The 22,464-nt window shown below is 38.9% G+C and overlaps 4 non-coding genes across 4 annotated transcripts; all 4 read left to right on the top strand.

Annotated features, from left to right (window-relative positions):
* The first annotated feature begins 6,897 nt into the window (after window positions 1-6,897).
* On the top strand, window positions 6,898-6,970 carry TRNAK-CUU (transfer RNA lysine (anticodon CUU)). The gene has a single exon. It is a non-coding gene; the product is annotated as a tRNA-Lys (tRNA).
* Window positions 6,971-11,873: 4,903 nt separating this feature from the next.
* Window positions 11,874-11,946, top strand: TRNAK-CUU (transfer RNA lysine (anticodon CUU)). The gene has a single exon. It is a non-coding gene; the product is annotated as a tRNA-Lys (tRNA).
* Window positions 11,947-18,276: 6,330 nt separating this feature from the next.
* On the top strand, window positions 18,277-18,349 carry TRNAK-CUU (transfer RNA lysine (anticodon CUU)). Its single transcript has one exon. It is a non-coding gene; the product is annotated as a tRNA-Lys (tRNA).
* A 3,614-nt stretch (window positions 18,350-21,963) lies between these two features.
* TRNAK-CUU (transfer RNA lysine (anticodon CUU)) lies at window positions 21,964-22,036 on the top strand. Its single transcript has one exon. It is a non-coding gene; the product is annotated as a tRNA-Lys (tRNA).
* The last annotated feature ends 428 nt before the right edge of the window (window positions 22,037-22,464 follow it).

Here is a 22,464-nt window from a genome sequence, read left to right as displayed (position 1 = left end):
CTTTCCAAACTCCACCAGAGCCTATGATTACACAGCATCCTATCTGCGGAAAACGGCAGTGCAGGGATAGGGAAGAAAACTATAGGCATCCAAAGTAGCCCGGCTCACTCAGTTGGTAGAGCATGAGACTCTTAATCTCAGGGTCGTGGGTTCGAGCCCCATGTTGGGCGAAAACAACTAAAATTGTAGTGCTTTTTGACCAAAAAAATAGAAATTGAAAGTCTCTTTACAATATTTGCAATATTTTCATTGTTAACATGCAATATATGAATGCATGTCTGGATGATGTGTAATGGGGCAATACCATACCTTAATGTATTCACTGTAAAAGAAAAAGTATGCATCATCTTACTATAAAATAAAGTGGAGAAAACACAAATAAGACTTTTTTCCACACAGGTTTAATCGGCTATTTCCTGATATTCTTCAATGCGTTCTGATATTGACTGGTAATTGTGTTTGATACTTTCTTAGACTATTTCTGCCTCTGGCTGATGTGTATTTTCTTTCCAAACTCCACCAGAGCCTATGATTACACAGCATCCTATCTGTGGAAAGCGGCAGTGCAGGGATAGGGAAGAAAACTATAAGCATCCAAAGGAGCCCGGCTAGCTCAGTCGGTAGAGCATGAGACTCTTAATCTCAGGGTCGTGGGTTCGAGCCCCACGTTGGGCGAAAACAACTAAAATTGTAGTGCTTTTTGACCAAAAAAATACATCCTATCTGTGGAAAACGGCAGTGCAGGGATAGGGAAGAAAACTATAGGCATCCAAAGGAGCCTGGCTAGCTCAGTCGGTAGAGCTTGAGACTCTTAATCTCAGGGTCGTGGGTTCGAGCCCCACGTTGGGCGAAAACAACTAAAATTTTAGTGCTTTTTGACTAAAAAAATAGAAATTGAAAGTCTCTTTACAATATTTGCAATATTTTCATTGTTAACATGCAATATATGAATGCATGTCTGGATGATGTGTAATGGGGCAATACCATACCTTAATGTATTCACTGTAAAATAAAAAGTATGTATCATCTTATTATAAAATAAAGTGGAGAAAACACAAATAAGACTTTCTTTCACACAGGTTCAGTCAGCTATTTCCTTATATTCTTCAAAGCGTTCTGATATTGACTGGTAATTGTGATTGATACTTTCTTAGACTATTTCTGCCTCTGGCTGATGTGTATTTTCTTTCCAAACTCCACCATAGCCTATGATTACACAGCATCCTATCTGTGGAAAGCGGCAGTGCAGGGATAGGGAAGAAAACTATAAGCATCCAAAGGAGCCCGGCTAGCTCAGTCGGTAGAGCATGAGACTCTTAATCTCAGGGTCGTGGGTTCGAGCCCCACGTTGGGCGAAAACAACTAAAATTGTAGTGCTTTTTGACCAAAAAAATACATCCTATCTGTAGAAAATGGCAGTGCAGGGATAGGGAAGAAAACTATAGGCATCCAAAGGAGCCTGGCTAGCTCAGTCGGTAGAGCTTGAGACTCTTAATCTCAGGGTCGTGGGTTCGAGCCCCACGTTGGGCGAAAACAACTAAAATTTTAGTGCTTTTTGACCAAAAAAATAGAAATTGAAAGTCTCTTTACAATATTTGCAATATTTTCATTGTTAACATGCAATATATGAATGCATGTCTGGATGATGTGTAATGGGGCAATACCATACCTTAATGTATTCACTGTAAAAGAAAAAGTATGTATCATTTTACTATAAAATAAAGTGGAGAAAACACAAATAAGACTTTTTTCCACACAGGTTTAATCGGCTATTTCCTGATATTCTTCAATGCGTTCTGATATTGACGGGTAATTGTGTTTGATACTTTGACTATTTCTGCCTCTGGCTGATGTGTATTTTCTTTCCAAACTCCACCAGAGCCTATGATTACACAGCATCCTATCTGTGGAAAACGGCAGTGCAGGGATAGGGAAGAAAACTATAGGCATCCAAAGGAGCCCGGCTAGCTCAGTCGGTAGAGCATGAGACTCTTAATCTCTGGGTCGTGGGTTTGGGCCCCACGTTGGGCGAAAACAACTAAAATTGTAGTGCTTTTTGACCAAAAAAATACATCCTATCTGTGGAAAGCGGCAGTGCAGGGATAGGGAAGAAAACTATAGGCATCCAAAGGAGCCTGGCTAGTTCAGTCGGTAGAGCTTGAGACTCTTAATCTCTGGGTCGTGGGTTTGAGCCCCACATTGGGCGAAAACAACTAAAATTGTAGTGCTTTTTGACCAAAAAAATAGAAATTGAAAGTCTCTTTACAATATTTGCAATATTTTCATTGTTAACATGCAATATATGAATGCATGTCTGGATGATGTGTAATGGGGAAATACCATACCTTAATGTATTCACTGTAAAATAAAAAGTATGTATCATCTTACTATAAAATAAAGTGGAGAAAACACAAATAAGACTTTTTTCCACACAGGTTTAATCGGCTATTTCCTGATATTCTTCAATGCGTTCTGATATTGACTGGTAATTGTGTTTGATACTTTCTTAGACTATTTCTGCCTCTGGCTGATGTGTATTTTCTTTCCAAACTCCACCAGAGCCTATGATTACACAGCATCCTATCTGTGGAAAGCGGCAGTGCAGGGATAGGGAAGAAAACTATAGGCATCCAAAGGAGCCTGGCTAGCTCAGTCGGTAGAGCTTGAGACTCTTAATCTCAGGGTCGTGGGTTCGAGCCCCACGTTGGGCGAAAACAACTAAAATTTTAGTGCTTTTGACTAAAAAAATAGAAATTGAAAGTCTCTTTACAATATTTGCAATATTTTCATTGTTAACATGCAATATATGAATGCATGTCTGGATGATGTGTAATGGGGCAATACCATACCTTAATGTATTCACTGTAAAATAAAAAGTATGTATCATCTTATTATAAAATAAAGTGGAGAAAACACAAATAAGACTTTCTTTCACACAGGTTCAGTCAGCTATTTCCTTATATTCTTCAAAGCGTTCTGATATTGACTGGTAATTGTGTTTGATACTTTCTTAGACTATTTCTGCCTCTGGCTGATGTGTATTTTCTTTCCAAACTCCACCAGAGGCTATGATTACACAGCATCCTATCTGTGGAAAGCTGCAGTGCAGGGATAGGGAAGAAAACTATAAGCATCCAAAGGAGCCCGGCTAGCTCAGTCGGTAGAGCATGAGACTCTTAATCTCAGGGTCGTGGGTTCGAGCCCCACGTTGGGCGAAAACAACTAAAATTGTAGTGCTTTTTGACCAAAAAAATACATCCTATCTGTGGAAACGGCAGTGCAGGGATAGGGAAGAAAACTATAGGCATCCAAAGGAGCCTGGCTAGCTCAGTCGGTAGAGCTTGAGACTCTTAATCTCAGGGTCGTGGGTTCGAGCCCCACGTTGGGCGAAAACAACTAAAATTTTAGTGCTTTTTGACCAAAAAAATAGAAATTGAAAGTCTCTTTACAATATTTGCAATATTTTCATTGTTAACATGCAATATATGAATGCATGTCTGGATGATGTGTAATGGGGCAATACCATACCTTAATGTATTCACTGTAAAAGAAAAAGTATGTATCATCTTACTATAAAATAAAGTGGAGAAAACACAAATAAGACTTTTTTCCACACAGGTTTAATCGGCTATTTCCTGATATTCTTCAATGCGTTCTGATATTGACTGGTAATTGTGTTTGATACTTTGACTATTTCTGCCTCTGGCTGATGTGTATTTTCTTTCCAAACTCCACCAGAGCCTATGATTACACAGCATCCTATCTGTGGAAAACGGCAGTGCAGGGATAGGGAAGAAAACTATAGGCATCCAAAGGAGCCCGGCTAGCTCAGTCGGTAGAGCATGAGACTCTTAATCTCTGGGTCGTGGGTTTGAGCCCCACGTTGGGCGAAAACAACTAAAATTGTAGTGCTTTTTGACCAAAAAAATACATCCTATCTGTGGAAAGCGGCAGTGCAGGGATAGGGAAGAAAACTATAGGCATCCAAAGGAGCCTGGCTAGTTCAGTCGGTAGAGCTTGAGACTCTTAATCTCAGGGTCGTGGGTTCGAGCCCCACATTGGGCGAAAACAACTAAAATTGTAGTGCTTTTTGACCAAAAAAATAGAAATTGAAAGTCTCTTTACAATATTTGCAATATTTTCATTGTTAACATGCAATATATGAATGCATGTCTGGATGATGTGTAATGGGGCAATACCATACCTTAATGTATTCACTGTAAAATAAAAAGTATGTATCATCTTACTATAAAATAAAGTGGAGAAAACACAAATAAGACTTTTTTCCACACAGGTTTAATCGGCTATTTCCTGATATTCTTCAATGCGTTCTGATATTGACTGGTAATTGTGTTTGATACTTTCTTAGACTATTTCTGCCTCTGGCTGATGTGTATTTTCTTTCCAAACTCCACCAGAGCCTATGATTACACAGCATCCTATCTGTGGAAAGCGGCAGTGCAGGGATAGGGAAGAAAACTATAGGCATCCAAAGGAGCCTGGCTAGTTCAGTTGGTAGAGCATGAGACTCTTAATCTCAGGGTCGTGGGTTCGAGCCCCACGTTGGGCGAAAACAACTAAAATTGTAGTGCTTTTTGACCAAAAAAATAGAAATTGAAAGTCTCTTTACAATATTTGCAATATTTTCATTGTTAACATGCAATATATGAATGCATGTCTGGATGATGTGTAATGGGGCAATACCATACCTTAATGTATTCACTGTAAAATAAAAAGTATGTATCATCTTATTATAAAATAAAGTGGAGAAAACACAAATAAGACTTTCTTTCACACAGGTTCAGTCAGCTATTTCCTTATATTCTTCAAAGCGTTCTGATATTGACTGGTAATTGTGTTTGATACTTTCTTAGACTATTTTTGCCTCTGGCTGATGTGTATTTTCTTTCCAAACTCCACCAGAGCCTATGATTACACAGCATCCTAAAATTTTAGTGCTTTTTGACCAAAAAAATAGAAATTGAAAGTCTCTTTACAATATTTGCAATATTTTCATTGTTAACATGCAATGTATGAATGCATGTCTGGATGATGTGTAATGGGGCAATACCATACCTTAATGTATTCACTGTAAAAGAAAAAGTATGCATCATCTTACTATAAAATAAAGTGGAGAAAACACAAATAAGACTTTTTTCCACACAGGTTTAATCGGCTATTTCCTGATATTCTTCAATGCGTTCTGATATTGACTGGTAATTGTGTTTGATACTTTCTTAGACTATTTCTGCCTCTGGCTGATGTGTATTTTCTTTCCAAACTCCACCAGAGCCTATGATTACACAGCATCCTATCTGTGGAAACCGGCAGTGCAGGGATAGGGAAGAAAACTATAGGCATTCAAAGGAGCCCGGCTAGCTCAGTCGATAGAGCTTGAGTCTCTTAATCTCAGGGTCGTGGGTTCGAGCCCCACGTTGGGCGAAAACAACTAAAATTGTAGTGCTTTTTGACCAAAAAAATACATCCTATCTGTGGAAAACGGCAGTGCAGGGATAGGGAAGAAAACTATAGGCATCCAAAGGAGCCCGGCTAGCTCAGTCGGTAGAACATGAGACTCTTAATCTCAGGGTCGTGGGTTCGAGCCCCACGTTGGGCGAAAACAACTAAAATTTTAGTGCTTTTTGACTAAAAAAATAGAAATTGAAAGTCTCTTTACAATATTTGCAATATTTTCATTGTTAACATGCAATATATGAATGCATGTCTGGATGATGTGTAATGGGGCAATACCATACCTTAATGTATTCACTGTAAAATAAAAAGTATGTATCATCTTATTATAAAATAAAGTGGAGAAAACACAAATAAGACTTTTTTTCACACAGGTTCAGTCAGCTATTTCCTTATATTCTTCAAAGCGTTCTCATATTGACTGGTAATTATGTTTGATACTTTCTTTGATACATGTCTTTTTTCCACACAGGTTCAGTCAGCTATTTCCTTATATTCTTCAAAGCGTTCTGATATTGACTGGTAATTGTGTTTGATACTTTCTTATACTATTTTTGCCTCTGGCTGATGTGTATTTTCTTTCCAAACTCCACCAGAGCCTATGATTACACAGCATCCTAAAATTTTAGTGCTTTTTGACCAAAAAAATAGAAATTGAAAGTCTCTTTACAATATTTGCAATATTTTCATTGTTAACATGCAATGTATGAATGCATGTCTGGATGATGTGTAATGGGGCAATACCATACCTTAATGTATTCACTGTAAAAGAAAAAGTATGCATCATTTTACTATAAAATAAAGTGGAGAAAACACAAATAAGACTTTTTTCCACACAGGTTTAATCGGCTATTTCCTGATATTCTTCAATGCGTTCTGATATTGACTGGTAATTGTGTTTGATACTTTCTTAGACTATTTCTGCCTCTGGCTGATGTGTATTTTCTTTCCAAACTCCACCAGAGCCTATGATTACACAGCATCCTATCTGTGGAAAGCGGCAGTGCAGGGATAGGGAAGAAAACTATAGGCATACAAAGGAGCCCGGCTAGCTCAGTCGGTAGAGCATGAGACTCTTAATCTCAGGGTCGTGGGTTCGAGCCCCACGTTGGGTGAAAACAACTAAAATTGTAGTGCTTTTTGACCAAAAAAATACATCCTATCTGTGGATAATTTTAAAAATAAAGTGGAGAAAACACAAATAAGACTTTCTTTCACACAGGTTCAGTCAGCTATTTCCTTATATTCTTCAAAGCGTTCTGATATTGACTGGTAATTGTGTTTGATACTTTCTTAGACTATTTCTGCCTCTGGCTGATGTGTATTTTCTTTCCAAACTCCACCAGAGCCTATGATTACACAGCATCCTATCTGTGGAAAACGGCAGTGCAGGGATAGGGAAGAAAACTAGAGGCATCCAAAGGAGCCCAGCTAGCTCAGTCGGTAGAGCATGAGACTCTTAATCTCAGGGTCGTGGGTTCGAGCCCCACGTTGGGCGAAAACAACTAAAATTATAGTGCTTTTTGACCAAAAAAATACATCCTATCTGTGGAAAGCGGCAGTGCAGGGATAGGGAAGAAAACTATAGGCATCCAAAGGAGCCTGGCTAGTTCAGTCGGTAGAGCTTGAGACTCTTAATCTCAGGGTCGTGGGTTCGAGCCCCACATTGGGCGAAAACAACTAAAATTGTAGTGCTTTTTGACCAAAAAAATAGAAATTGAAAGTCTCTTTACAATATTTGCAATATTTTCATTGTTAACACGCAATATATGAATGCATGTCTGGATGATGTGTAATGGGGCAATACCATACCTTAATGTATTCACTGTAAAATAAAAAGTATGTATCATCTTATTATAAAATAAAGTGGATAAAACACAAATAAGACTTTCTTTCACACAGGTTCAGTCAGCTATTTCCTTATATTCTTCAAAGCGTTCTGATATTGACTGGTAATTGTGTTTGATACTTTCTTAGACTATTTTTGCCTCTGGCTGATGTGTATTTTCTTTCCAAACTCCACCAGAGCCTATGATTACACAGCATCCTAAAATTTTAGTGCTTTTTGACCAAAAAAATAGAAATTGAAAGTCTCTTTACAATATTTGCAATATTTTCATTGTTAACATGCAATGTATGAATGCATGTCTGGATGATGTGTAATGGGGCAATACCATACCTTAATGTATTCACTGTAAAAGAAAAAGTATGCATCATCTTACTATAAAATAAAGTGGAGAAAACACAAATAAGACTTTTTTCCACACAGGTTTAATCGGCTATTTCCTGATATTCTTCAATGCGTTCTGATATTGACTGGTAATTGTGTTTGATACTTTCTTAGACTATTTCTGCCTCTGGCTGATGTGTATTTTCTTTCCAAACTCCACCAGAGCCTATGATTACACAGCATCCTATCTGTGGAAACCGGCAGTGCAGGGATAGGGAAGAAAACTATAGGCATCCAAAGGAGCCCGGCTAGCTCAGTCGGTAGAGCTTGAGTCTCTTAATCTCAGGGTCGTGGGTTCGAGCCCCACGTTGGGCGAAAACAACTAAAATTGTAGTGCTTTTTGACCAAAAAAATACATCCTATCTGTGGAAAACGGCAGTGCAGGGATAGGGAAGAAAACTATAGGCATCCAAAGGAGCCCGGCTAGCTCAGTCGGTAGAACATGAGACTCTTAATCTCAGGGTCGTGGGTTCGAGCCCCACGTTGGGTGAAAACAACTAAAATTTTAGTGCTTTTTGACCCAAAAAATAGAAATTGAAAGTCTCTTTACAATATTTGCAATATTTTCATTGTTAACATGCAATATATGAATGCATGTCTGGATGATGTGTAATGGGGCAATACCATACCTTAATGTATTCACTGTAAAAGAAAAAGTATGTATCATCTTACTATAAAATAAAGTGGAGAAAACACAAATAAGACTTTTTTCCACACAGGTTTAATCGGCTATTTCCTGATATTCTTCAATGCGTTCTGATATTGACTGGTAATTGTGTTTGATACTTTCTTAGACTATTTCTGCCGCTGGCTGATGTGTATTTTCTTTCCAAACTCCACCAGAGCCTATGATTACACAGCATCCTATCTGTGGAAACCGGCAGTGCAGGGATAGGGAAGAAAACTATAGGCATCCAAAGGAGCCCAGCTAGCTCAGTCGGTAGAGCTTGAGTCTCTTAATCTCAGGGTCGTGGGTTCGAGCCCCACGTTGGGCGAAAACAACTAAAATTGTAGTGCTTTTTGACCAAAAAAATAGAAATTGAAAGTCTCTTTACAATATTTTCATTGTTAACATGCAATGTATGAATGCATGTCTGGATGATGTGTAATGGGGCAATACCATACCTTAATGTATTCACTGTAAAAGAAAAAGTATGCATCATCTTACTATAAAATAAAGTGGAGAAAACACAAATAAGATTTTTTTCCACACAGGTTTAATCGGCTATTTCCTGATATTCTTCAATGCGTTCTGATATTGACTGGTAATTGTGTTTGATACTTTCTTAGACTATTTCTGCCTCTGGCTGATGTGTATTTTCTTTCCAAACTCCACCAGAGCCTATGATTACACAGCATCCTATCTGTGGAAAGCGGCAGTGCAGGGATAGGGAAGAAAACTATAGGCATCCAAAGGAGCCCGGCTAGCTCAGTCGGTAGAGCTTGAGTCTCTTAATCTCAGGGTCGTGGGTTCGAGCCCCACGTTGGGCGAAAACAACTAAAATTGTAGTGCTTTTTGACCAAAAAAATACATCCTATCTGTGGAAAACGGCAGTGCAGGGATACGGAAGAAAACTATAGGCATCCAAAGGAGCCTGGCTAGCTCAGTCGGTAGAGCTTGAGACTCTTAATCTCAGGGTCGTGGGTTCGAGCCCCACGTTGGGCGAAAACAACTAAAATTTTAGTGCTTTTTGACCAAAAAAATAGAAATTGAAATTCTCTTTACAATATTTGCAATATTTTCATTGTTAACATGCAATATATGAATGCATGTCTGGATGATGTGTAATGGGGCAATACCATACCTTAATGTATTCACTGTAAAAGAAAAAGTATGTATCATCTTACTATAAAATAAAGTGGAGAAAACACAAATAAGACTTTTTTCCACTCAGGTTTAATCGGCTATTTCCTGATATTCTTCAATGCGTTCTGATATTGACTGGTAATTGTGTTTGATACTTTCTTAGATTATTTCTGCCTCTGGCTGATGTGTATTTTCTTTCCAAACTCCACCAGAGCCTATGATTACACAGCATCCTATCTGTGGAAAACGGCAGTGCAGGGATAGGGAAGAAAACTATAGACATTCAAAGGAGCCCGGCTAGCTCAGTCGGTAGAGCATGAGACTCTTACTCTCAGGGTCGTGGGTTTGAGCCCCACATTGGGCGAAAACAACTAAAATTGTAGTGCTTTTTGACCAAAAAAATAGAAATTGAAAGTCTCTTTACAATATTTGCAATATTTTCATTGTTAACATGCAATGTATGAATGCATGTCTGGATGATGTGTAATGGGGCAATACCATACCTTAATGTATTCACTGTAAAAGAAAAAGTATGCATCATCTTACTATAAAATAAAGTGAAGAAAACACAAATAAGACTTTTTTCCACACAGGTTTAATCGGCTATTTCCTGATATTCTTCAATGCGTTCTGATATTGACTGGTAATTGTGTTTGATACTTTGACTATTTCTGCCTCTGGCTGATGTGTATTTTCTTTCCAAACTCCACCAGAGCCTATGATTACACAGCATCCTATCTGTGGAAAACGGCAGTGCAGGGATAGGGAAGAAAACTATAGGCATCCAAAGGAGCCCGGCTAGCTCAGTCGGTAGAGCATGAGACTCTTAATCTCAGGGTCGTGGGTCCGAGCCCCACGTTCGACGAAAACAACTAAAATTGTAGTGCTTTTTGACCAAAAAAATACATCCTATCTGTGGAAAACGGCAGTGCAGGGATAGGGAAGAAAACTATAGGCATCCAAAGGAGCCTGGCTAGCTCAGTCGGTAGAGCATGAGACTCTTAATCTCAGGGTCGTGGGTTCGAGCCCCACGTTGGACGAAAACAACTGAAATTGTAGTGCTTTTTGACCAAAAAAATACATCCTATCTATGGAAAACGGCAGTGCAGGGATAGGGAAGAAAACTATAGGCATCCAAAGGAGCCCGGCTAGCTCAGTCGGTAGAGCATGAGACTCTTAATCTCAGGGTCGTGGGTCCGAGCCCCACGTTGGACGAAAACAACTAAAATTGTAGTGCTTTTTGACCAAAAAAATACATCCTATCTGTGGAAAACGGCAGTGCAGGGATAGGGAAGAAAACTATAGGCATCCAAAGGAGCCTGGCTAGCTCAGTCGGTAGAGCATGAGACTCTTAATCTCAGGGTCGTGGGTTCGAGCCCCACGTTGGACGAAAACAACTAAAATTGTAGTGCTTTTTGACCAAAAAAATACATCCTATCTATGGAAAACGGCAGTGCAGGGATAGGGAAGAAAACTATAGGCATCCAAAGGAGCCTGGCTAGCTCAGTCGGTAGAGCATGAGACTCTTAATCTCAGGGTCGTGGGTTATAGCCCCACGTTGGGCGAAAACAACTAAAATTTTAGTGCTTTTTGACCAAAAAAATAGAAATTGAAAGTCTCTTTACAATATTTGCAATATTTTCATTGTTAACATGCAATATATGAATGCATGTCTGGATGATGTGTAATGGGGCAATACCATACCTTAATGTATTCACTGTAAAATAAAAAGTATGTATCATCTTATTATAAAATAAAGTGGAGAAAACACAAATAAGACTTTCTTTCACACAGGTTCAGTCAGCTATTTCCTTATATTCTTCAAAGCGTTCTGATATTGACTGGTAATTGTGTTTGATACTTTCTTAGACTATTTTTGCCTCTGGCTGATGTGTATTTTCTTTCCAAACTCCACCAGAGCCTATGATTACACAGCATCCTAAAATTTTAGTGCTTTTTGACCAAAAAAATAGAAATTGAAAGTCTCTTTACAATATTTGCAATATTTTCATTGTTAACATGCAATGTATGAATGCATGTCTGGATGATGTGTAATGGGGCAATACCATACCTTAATGTATTCACTGTAAAAGAAAAAGTATGCATCATCTTACTATAAAATAAAGTGGAGAAAACACAAATAAGACTTTTTTCCACACAGGTTTAATCGGCTATTTCCTGATATTCTTCAATGCGTTCTGATATTGACTGGTAATTGTGTTTGATACTTTCTTAGACTATTTCTGCCTCTGGCTGATGTGTATTTTCTTTCCAAACTCCACCAGAGCCTATGATTACACAGCATCCTATCTGTGGAAAGCGGCAGTGCAGGGATAGGGAAGAAAACTATAGGCATACAAAGGAGCCCGGCTAGCTCAGTCGGTAGAGCGTGAGACTCTTAATCTCAGGGTCGTGGGTTCGAGCCCCACGTTGGGCGAAAACAACTAAAATTGTAGTGCTTTTTGACCAAAAAAATACATCCTATCTGTGGAAAACGGCAGTGCAGGGATAGGGAAGAAAACTATAAGCATCCAAAGGAGCCTGGCTAGCTCAGTCGGTAGAGCTTGAGACTCTTAATCTCAGGGTCGTGGGTTCGAGCCCCACGTTGGGCGAAAACAACTAAAATTTTAGTGCTTTTTGACTAAAAAAATAGAAATTGAAAGTCTCTTTACAATATTTGCAATATTTTCATTGTTAACATGCAATATATGAATGCATGTCTGGATGATGTGTAATGGGGCAATACCATACCTTAATGTATTCACTGTAAAATAAAAAGTATGTATCATCTTATTATAAAATAAAGTGGAGAAAACACAAATAAGACTTTCTTTCACACAGGTTCAGTCAGCTATTTCCTTATATTCTTCAAAGCGTTCTGATATTGACTGGTAATTGTGTTTGATACTTTCTTAGACTATTTCTGCCTCTGGCTGATGTGTATTTTCTTTCCAAACTCCACCAGAGCCTATGATTACACAGCATCCTATCTGTGGAAAGCGGCAGTGCAGGGATAGGGAAGAAAACTATAAGCATCCAAAGGAGCCCGGCTAGCTCAGTCGGTAGAGCATGAGACTCTTAATCTCAGGGTCGTGGGTTCGAGCCCCACGTTGGGCGAAAACAACTAAAATTGTAGTGCTTTTTGACCAAAAAAATACATCCTATCTGTGGAAAACGGCAGTGCAGGGATAGGGAAGAAAACTATAGGCATCCAAAGGAGCCTGGCTAGCTCAGTCGGTAGAGCTTGAGACTCTTAATCTCAGGGTCGTGGGTTCGAGCCCCACGTTGGCCGAAAACAACTAAAATTTTAGTGCTTTTTGACCAAAAAAATAGAAATTGAAAGTCTCTTTACAATATTTGCAATATTTTCATTGTTAACATGCAATATATGAATGCATGTCTGGATGATGTGTAATGGGGCAATACCATACCTTAATGTATTCACTGTAAAAGAAAAAGTATGTATCATCTTACTATAAAATAAAGTGGAGAAAACACAAATAAGACTTTTTTCCACACAGGTTTAATCGGCTATTTCCTGATATTCTTCAATGCGTTCTGATATTGACTGGTAATTGTGTTTGATACTTTGACTATTTCTGCCTCTGGCTGATGTGTATTTTCTTTCCAAACTCCACCAGAGCCTATGATTACACAGCATCCTATCTGTGGAAAACGGCAGTGCAGGGATAGGGAAGAAAACTATAGGCATCCAAAGGAGCCCGGCTAGCTCAGTCGGTAGAGCATGAGACTCTTAATCTCAGGGTCGTGGGTTCGAGCCCCACGTTGGGCGAAAACAACTAAAATTGTAGTGCTTTTTGACCAAAAAAATACATCCTATCTGTGGAAAGCGGCAGTGCAGGGATAGGGAAGAAAACTATAGGCATCCAAAGGAGCCTGGCTAGTTCAGTCGGTAGAGCTTGAGACTCTTAATCTCAGGGTCGTGGGTTCGAGCCCCACATTGGGCGAAAACAACTAAAATTGTAGTGCTTTTTGACCAAAAAAATAGAAATTGAAAGTCTCTTTACAATATTTGCAATATTTTCATTGTTAACATGCAATATATGAATGCATGTCTGGATGATGTGTAATGGGGCAATACCATACCTTAATGTATTCACTGTAAAATAAAAAGTATGTATCATCTTACTATAAAATAAAGTGGAGAAAACACAAATAAGACTTTTTTCCACACAGGTTTAATCGGCTATTTCCTGATATTCTTCAATGCGTTCTGATATTGACTGGTAATTGTGTTTGATACTTTCTTAGACTATTTCTGCCTCTGGCTGATGTGTATTTTCTTTCCAAACTCCACCAGAGCCTATGATTACACAGCATCCTATCTGTGGAAAGCGGCAGTGCAGGGATAGGGAAGAAAACTATAGGCATCCAAAGGAGCCTGGCTAGTTCAGTTGGTAGAGCATGAGACTCTTAATCTCAGGGTCGTGGGTTCGAGCCCCACGTTGGGCGAAAACAACTAAAATTGTAGTGCTTTTTGACCAAAAAAATAGAAATTGAAAGTCTCTTTACAATATTTGCAATATTTTCATTGTTAACATGCAATGTATGAATGCATGTCTGGATGGTGTGTAATGGGGCAATACCATACCTTAATGTATTCACTGTAAAAGAAAAAGTATGTATCATCTTACTATAAAATAAAGTGGAGAAAACACAAATAAGACTTTTTTCCACACAGGTTTAATCGGCTATTTCCTGATATTCTTCAATGCGTTCTGATATTGACTGGTAATTGTGTTTGATACTTTGACTATTTCTGCCTCTGGCTGATGTGTATTTTCTTTCCAAACTCCACCAGAGCCTATGATTACACAGCATCCTATCTGCGGAAAACGGCAGTGCAGGGATAGGGAAGAAAACTATAGGCATCCAAAGTAGCCCGGCTCACTCAGTTGGTAGAGCATGAGACTCTTAATCTCAGGGTCGTGGGTTCGAGCCCCATGTTGGGCGAAAACAACTAAAATTGTAGTGCTTTTTGACCAAAAAAATAGAAATTGAAAGTCTCTTTACAATATTTGCAATATTTTCATTGTTAACATGCAATATATGAATGCATGTCTGGATGATGTGTAATGGGGCAATACCATACCTTAATGTATTCACTGTAAAAGAAAAAGTATGCATCATCTTACTATAAAATAAAGTGGAGAAAACACAAATAAGACTTTTTTCCACACAGGTTTAATCGGCTATTTCCTGATATTCTTCAATGCGTTCTGATATTGACTGGTAATTGTGTTTGATACTTTCTTAGACTATTTCTGCCTCTGGCTGATGTGTATTTTCTTTCCAAACTCCACCAGAGCCTATGATTACACAGCATCCTATCTGTGGAAAGCGGCAGTGCAGGGATAGGGAAGAAAACTATAGGCATCCAAAGGAGCCCGGCTAGCTCAGTCGGTAGAGCTTGAGTCTCTTAATCTCAGGGTCGTGGGTTCGAGCCCCACGTTGGGCGAAAACAACTAAAATTGTAGTGCTTTTTGACCAAAAAAATACATCCTATCTGTGGAAAACGGCAGTGCAGGGATAGGGAAGAAAACTATAGACATCCAAAGGAGCCCGGCTAGCTCAGTCGGTAGAACATGAGACTCTTAATCTCAGGGTCGTGGGTTCGAGCCCCACGTTGGGCGAAAACAACTAAAATTTTAGTGCTTTTTGACCAAAAAAATAGAAATTGAAAGTCTCTTTACAATATTTGCAATATTTTCATTGTTAACATGCAATATATGAATGCATGTCTGGATGATGTGTAATGGGGCAATACCATACCTTAATGTATTCACTGTAAAAGAAAAAGTATGTATCATCTTACTATAAAATAAAGTGGAGAAAACACAAATAAGACTTTTTTCCACACAGGTTTAATCGGCTATTTCCTGATATTCTTCAATGCGTTCTGATATTGACTGGTAATTGTGTTTGATACTTTCTTAGACTATTTCTGCCTCTGGCTGATGTGTATTTTCTTTCCAAACTCCACCAGAGCCTATGATTACACAGCATCCTATCTGTGGAAAGCGGCAGTGTAGGGATAGGGAAGAAAACTATAGGCATCCAAAGGAGCCTGGCTAGTTCAGTTGGTAGAGCATGAGACTCTTAATCTCAGGGTCGTGGGTTCGAGCCCCACGTTGGGCGAAAACAACTAAAATTGTAGTGCTTCTTGACCAAAAAAATAGAAATTGAAAGTCTCTTTACAATATTTGCAATATTTTCATTGTTAACATGCAATATATGAATGCATGTCTGGATGATGTGTAATGGGGCAATACCATACCTTAATGTATTCACTGTAAAATAAAAAGTATGTATCATCTTATTATAAAATAAAGTGGAGAAAACACAAATAAGACTTTTTTTCACACAGGTTCAGTCAGCTATTTCCTTATATTCTTCAAAGCGTTCTCATATTGACTGGTAATTGTGTTTGATACTTTCTTAGACTATTTCTGCCTCTGGCTGATGTGTATTTTCTTTCCAAACTCCACCAGAGCCTATGATTACACAGCATCCTATCTGTGGAAACCGGCAGTGCAGGGATAGGGAAGAAAACTATAGGCATCCAAAGGAGCCCGGCTAGCTCAGTCGGTAGAGCATGAGACTCTTAATCTCAGGGTCGTGGGTTCGAGCCCCACGTTGGGCGAAAACAACTAAAATTGTAGTGCTTTTTGACCAAAAAAATACATCCTATCTGTGGAAAACGGCAGTGCAGGGATAGGGAAGAAAACTATAGGCATCCAAAGGAGCCTGGCTAGCTCAGTCGGTAGAGCATGAGACTCTTAATCTCAGGGTCGTGGGTTCGAGCCCCACGTTGGACGAAAACAACTAAAATTGTAGTGCTTTTTGACCAAAAAAATACATCCTATCTATGGAAAACGGCAGTGCAGGGATAGGGAAGAAAACTATAGGCATCCAAAGGAGCCTGGCTAGCTCAGTCGGTAGAGCATGAGACTCTTAATCTCAGGGTCGTGGGTTATAGCCCCACGTTGGGCGAAAACAACTAAAATTTTAGTGCTTTTTGACCAAAAAAATAGAAATTGAAAGTCTCTTTACAATATTTGCAATATTTTCATTGTTAACATGCAATGTATGAATGCATGTCTGGATGATGTGTAATGGGGCAATACCATACCTTAATGTATTCACTGTAAAAGAAAAAGTATGCATCATCTTACTATAAAATAAAGTGGAGAAAACACAAATAAGACTTTTTTCCACACAGGTTTAATCGGCTATTTCCTGATATTCTTCAATGCGTTCTGATATTGACTGGTAATTGTGTTTGATACTTTCTTAGACTATTTCTGCCTCTGGCTGATGTGTATTTTCTTTCCAAACTCCACCAGAGCCTATGATTACACAGCATCCTATCTGTGGAAAGCGGCAGTGCAGGGATAGGGAAGAAAACTATAAGCATCCAAAGGAGCCCGGCTAGCTCAGTCGGTAGAGCATGAGACTCTTAATCTCAGGGTCGTGGGTTCGAGCCCCACGTTGGGCGAAAACAACTAAAATTGTAGTGCTTTTTGACCAAAAAAATACATCCTATCTGTGGAAAACGGCAGTGCAGGGATAGGGAAGAAAACTATAGGCATCCAAAGGAGCCTGGCTAGCTCAGTCGGTAGAGCTTGAGACTGGGCGAAAACAACTAAAATTTTAGTGCTTTTTGACCAAAAAAATAGAAATTGAAAGTCTCTTTACAATATTTGCAATATTTTCATTGTTAACATGCAATATATGAATGCATGTCTGGATGATGTGTAATGGGGCAATACCATACCTTAATGTATTCACTGTAAAAGAAAAAGTATGTATCATCTTACTATAAAATAAAGTGGAGAAAACACAAATAAGACTTTTTTCCACACAGGTTTAATCGGCTATTTCCTGATATTCTTCAATGCGTTCTGATATTGACTGGTAATTGTGTTTGATACTTTGACTATTTCTGCCTCTGGCTGATGTGTATTTTCTTTCCAAACTCCACCAGAGCCTATGATTACACAGCATCCTATCTGTGGAAAACGGCAGTGCAGGGATAGGGAAGAAAACTATAGGCATCCAAAAGAGCCCGGCTAGCTCAGTCGGTAGAGCATGAGACTCTTAATCTCAGGGTCGTGGGTTCGAGCCCCACGTTGGGCGAAAACAACTAAAATTGTAGTGCTTTTTGACCAAAAAAATACATCCTATCTGTGGAAAGCGGCAGTGCAGGGATAGGGAAGAAAACTATAGGCATCCAAAGGAGCCTGGCTAGTTCAGTCGGTAGAGCTTGAGACTCTTAATCTCAGGGTCGTGGGTTCGAGCCCCACATTGGGCGAAAACAACTAAAATTGTAGTGCTTTTTGACCAAAAAAATAGAAATTGAAAGTCTCTTTACAATATTTGCAATATTTTCATTGTTAACATGCAATGTATGAATGCATGTCTGGATGATGTGTAATGGGGCAATACCATACCTTAATGTATTCACTGTAAAAGAAAAAGTATGCATCATCTTACTATAAAATAAAGTGGAGAAAACACAAATAAGACTTTTTTCCACACAGGTTTAATCGGCTATTTCCTGATATTCTTCAATGCGTTCTGATATTGACTGGTAATTGTGTTTGATACTTTCTTAGACTATTTCTGCCTCTGGCTGATGTGTATTTTCTTTCCAAACTCCACCAGAGCCTATGATTACACAGCATCCTATCTGTGGAAAGCGGCAGTGCAGGGATAGGGAAGAAAACTATAGGCATACAAAGGAGCCCGGCTAGCTCAGTCGGTAGAGCGTGAGACTCTTAATCTCAGGGTCGTGGGTTCGAGCCCCACGTTGGGCGAAAACAACTAAAATTGTAGTGCTTTTTGACCAAAAAAATACATCCTATCTGTGGAAAACGGCAGTGCAGGGATAGGGAAGAAAACTATAAGCATCCAAAGGAGCCTGGCTAGCTCAGTCGGTAGAGCTTGAGACTCTTAATCTCAGGGTCGTGGGTTCGAGCCCCACGTTGGGCGAAAACAACTAAAATTTTAGTGCTTTTTGACTAAAAAAATAGAAATTGAAAGTCTCTTTACAATATTTGCAATATTTTCATTGTTAACATGCAATATATGAATGCATGTCTGGATGATGTGTAATGGGGCAATACCATACCTTAATGTATTCACTGTAAAATAAAAAGTATGTATCATCTTATTATAAAATAAAGTGGAGAAAACACAAATAAGACTTTCTTTCACACAGGTTCAGTCAGCTATTTCCTTATATTCTTCAAAGCGTTCTGATATTGACTGGTAATTGTGTTTGATACTTTCTTAGACTATTTCTGCCTCTGGCTGATGTGTATTTTCTTTCCAAACTCCACCAGAGCCTATGATTACACAGCATCCTATCTGTGGAAAGCGGCAGTGCAGGGATAGGGAAGAAAACTATAAGCATCCAAAGGAGCCCGGCTAGCTCAGTCGGTAGAGCATGAGACTCTTAATCTCAGGGTCGTGGGTTCGAGCCCCACGTTGGGCGAAAACAACTAAAATTGTAGTGCTTTTTGACCAAAAAAATACATCCTATCTGTGGAAAACGGCAGTGCAGGGATAGGGAAGAAAACTATAGGCATCCAAAGGAGCCTTGCTAGCTCAGTCGGTAGAGCTTGAGACTGGGCGAAAACAACTAAAATTTTAGTGCTTTTTGACCAAAAAAATAGAAATTGAAAGTCTCTTTACAATATTTGCAATATTTTCATTGTTAACATGCAATATATGAATGCATGTCTGGATGATGTGTAATGGGGCAATACCATACCTTAATGTATTCACTGTAAAAGAAAAAGTATGTATCATCTTACTATAAAATAAAGTGGAGAAAACACAAATAAGACTTTTTTCCACACAGGTTTAATCGGCTATTTCCTGATATTCTTCAATGCGTTCTGATATTGACTGGTAATTGTGTTTGATACTTTGACTATTTCTGCCTCTGGCTGATGTGTATTTTCTTTCCAAACTCCACCAGAGCCTATGATTACACAGCATCCTATCTGTGGAAAACGGCAGTGCAGGGATAGGGAAGAAAACTATAGGCATCCAAAAGAGCCCGGCTAGCTCAGTCGGTAGAGCATGAGACTCTTAATCTCAGGGTCGTGGGTTCGAGCCCCACGTTGGGCGAAAACAACTAAAATTGTAGTGCTTTTTGACCAAAAAAATACATCCTATCTGTGGAAAGCGGCAGTGCAGGGATAGGGAAGAAAACTATAGGCATCCAAAGGAGCCTGGCTAGTTCAGTCGGTAGAGCTTGAGACTCTTAATCTCAGGGTCGTGGGTTCGAGCCCCACATTGGGCGAAAACAACTAAAATTGTAGTGCTTTTTGACCAAAAAAATAGAAATTGAAAGTCTCTTTACAATATTTGCAATATTTTCATTGTTAACATGCAATATATGAATGCATGTCTGGATGATGTGTAATGGGGCAATACCATACCTTAATGTATTCACTGTAAAATAAAAAGTATGTATCATCTTACTATAAAATAAAGTGGAGAAAACACAAATAAGACTTTTTTCCACACAGGTTTAATCGGCTATTTCCTGATATTCTTCAATGCGTTCTGATATTGACTGGTAATTGTGTTTGATACTTTCTTAGACTATTTCTGCCTCTGGCTGATGTGTATTTTCTTTCCAAACTCCACCAGAGCCTATGATTACACAGCATCCTATCTGTGGAAAGCGGCAGTGCAGGGATAGGGAAGAAAACTATAGGCATCCAAAGGAGCCTGGCTAGTTCAGTTGGTAGAGCATGAGACTCTTAATCTCAGGGTCGTGGGTTCGAGCCCCACGTTGGGCGAAAACAACTAAAATTGTAGTGCTTTTTGACCAAAAAAATAGAAATTGAAAGTCTCTTTACAATATTTGCAATATTTTCATTGTTAACATGCAATGTATGAATGCATGTCTGGATGGTGTGTAATGGGGCAATACCATACCTTAATGTATTCACTGTAAAAGAAAAAGTATGTATCATCTTACTATAAAATAAAGTGGAGAAAACACAAATAAGACTTTTTTCCACACAGGTTTAATCGGCTATTTCCTGATATTCTTCAATGCGTTCTGATATTGACTGGTAATTGTGTTTGATACTTTGACTATTTCTGCCTCTGGCTGATGTGTATTTTCTTTCCAAACTCCACCAGAGCCTATGATTACACAGCATCCTATCTGCGGAAAACGGCAGTGCAGGGATAGGGAAGAAAACTATAGGCATCCAAAGTAGCCCGGCTCACTCAGTTGGTAGAGCATGAGACTCTTAATCTCAGGGTCGTGGGTTCGAGCCCCATGTTGGGCGAAAACAACTAAAATTGTAGTGCTTTTTGACCAAAAAAATAGAAATTGAAAGTCTCTTTACAATATTTGCAATATTTTCATTGTTAACATGCAATATATGAATGCATGTCTGGATGATGTGTAATGGGGCAATACCATACCTTAATGTATTCACTGTAAAAGAAAAAGTATGCATCATCTTACTATAAAATAAAGTGGAGAAAACACAAATAAGACTTTTTTCCACACAGGTTTAATCGGCTATTTCCTGATATTCTTCAATGCGTTCTGATATTGACTGGTAATTGTGTTTGATACTTTCTTAGACTATTTCTGCCTCTGGCTGATGTGTATTTTCTTTCCAAACTCCACCAGAGCCTATGATTACACAGCATCCTATCTGTGGAAAGCGGCAGTGCAGGGATAGGGAAGAAAACTATAGGCATCCAAAGGAGCCCGGCTAGCTCAGTCGGTAGAGCTTGAGTCTCTTAATCTCAGGGTCGTGGGTTCGAGCCCCACGTTGGGCGAAAACAACTAAAATTGTAGTGCTTTTTGACCAAAAAAATACATCCTATCTGTGGAAAACGGCAGTGCAGGGATAGGGAAGAAAACTATAGGCATCCAAAGGAGCCCGGCTAGCTCAGTCGGTAGAACATGAGACTCTTAATCTCAGGGTCGTGGGTTCGAGCCCCACGTTGGGCGAAAACAACTAAAATTTTAGTGCTTTTTGACCAAAAAAATAGAAATTGAAAGTCTCTTTACAATATTTGCAATATTTTCATTGTTAACACGCAATATATGAATGCATGTCTGGATGATGTGTAATGGGGCAATACCATACCTTAATGTATTCACTGTAAAATAAAAAGTATGTATCATCTTATTATAAAATAAAGTGGATAAAACACAAATAAGACTTTCTTTCACACAGGTTCAGTCAGCTATTTCCTTATATTCTTCAAAGCGTTCTGATATTGACTGGTAATTGTGTTTGATACTTTCTTAGACTATTTCTGCCTCTGGCTGATGTGTATTTTCTTTCCAAACTCCACCAGAGCCTATGATTACACAGCATCCTATCTGTGGAAAACGGCAGTGCAGGGATAGGGAAGAAAACTAGAGGCATCCAAAGGAGCCCAGCTAGCTCAGTCGGTAGAGCATGAGACTCTTAATCTCAGGGTCGTGGGTTCGAGCCCCACGTTGGGCGAAAACAACTAAAATTATAGTGCTTTTTGACCAAAAAAATACATCCTATCTGTGGAAAGCGGCAGTGCAGGGATAGGGAAGAAAACTATAGGCATCCAAAGGAGCCTGGCTAGTTCAGTCGGTAGAGCTTGAGACTCTTAATCTCAGGGTCGTGGGTTCGAGCCCCACATTGGGCGAAAACAACTAAAATTGTAGTGCATTTTGACCAAAAAAATAGAAATTGAAAGTCTCTTTACAATATTTGCAATATTTTCATTGTTAACACGCAATATATGAATGCATGTCTGGATGATGTGTAATGGGGCAATACCATACCTTAATGTATTCACTGTAAAATAAAAAGTATGTATCATCTTATTATAAAATAAAGTGGATAAAACACAAATAAGACTTTCTTTCACACAGGTTCAGTCAGCTATTTCCTTATAT

This window comes from Ambystoma mexicanum, chromosome 4q (assembly GCF_040938575.1).
Source record: "Ambystoma mexicanum isolate Mex_15411 chromosome 4q, UKY_AmexF1_1, whole genome shotgun sequence".
NCBI lineage: Eukaryota > Metazoa > Chordata > Amphibia > Caudata > Ambystomatidae > Ambystoma > Ambystoma mexicanum.
The sequence above is the reverse complement of the archived record's forward strand: the minus strand, read 5'-3'. Positions and strand labels throughout refer to the sequence as shown.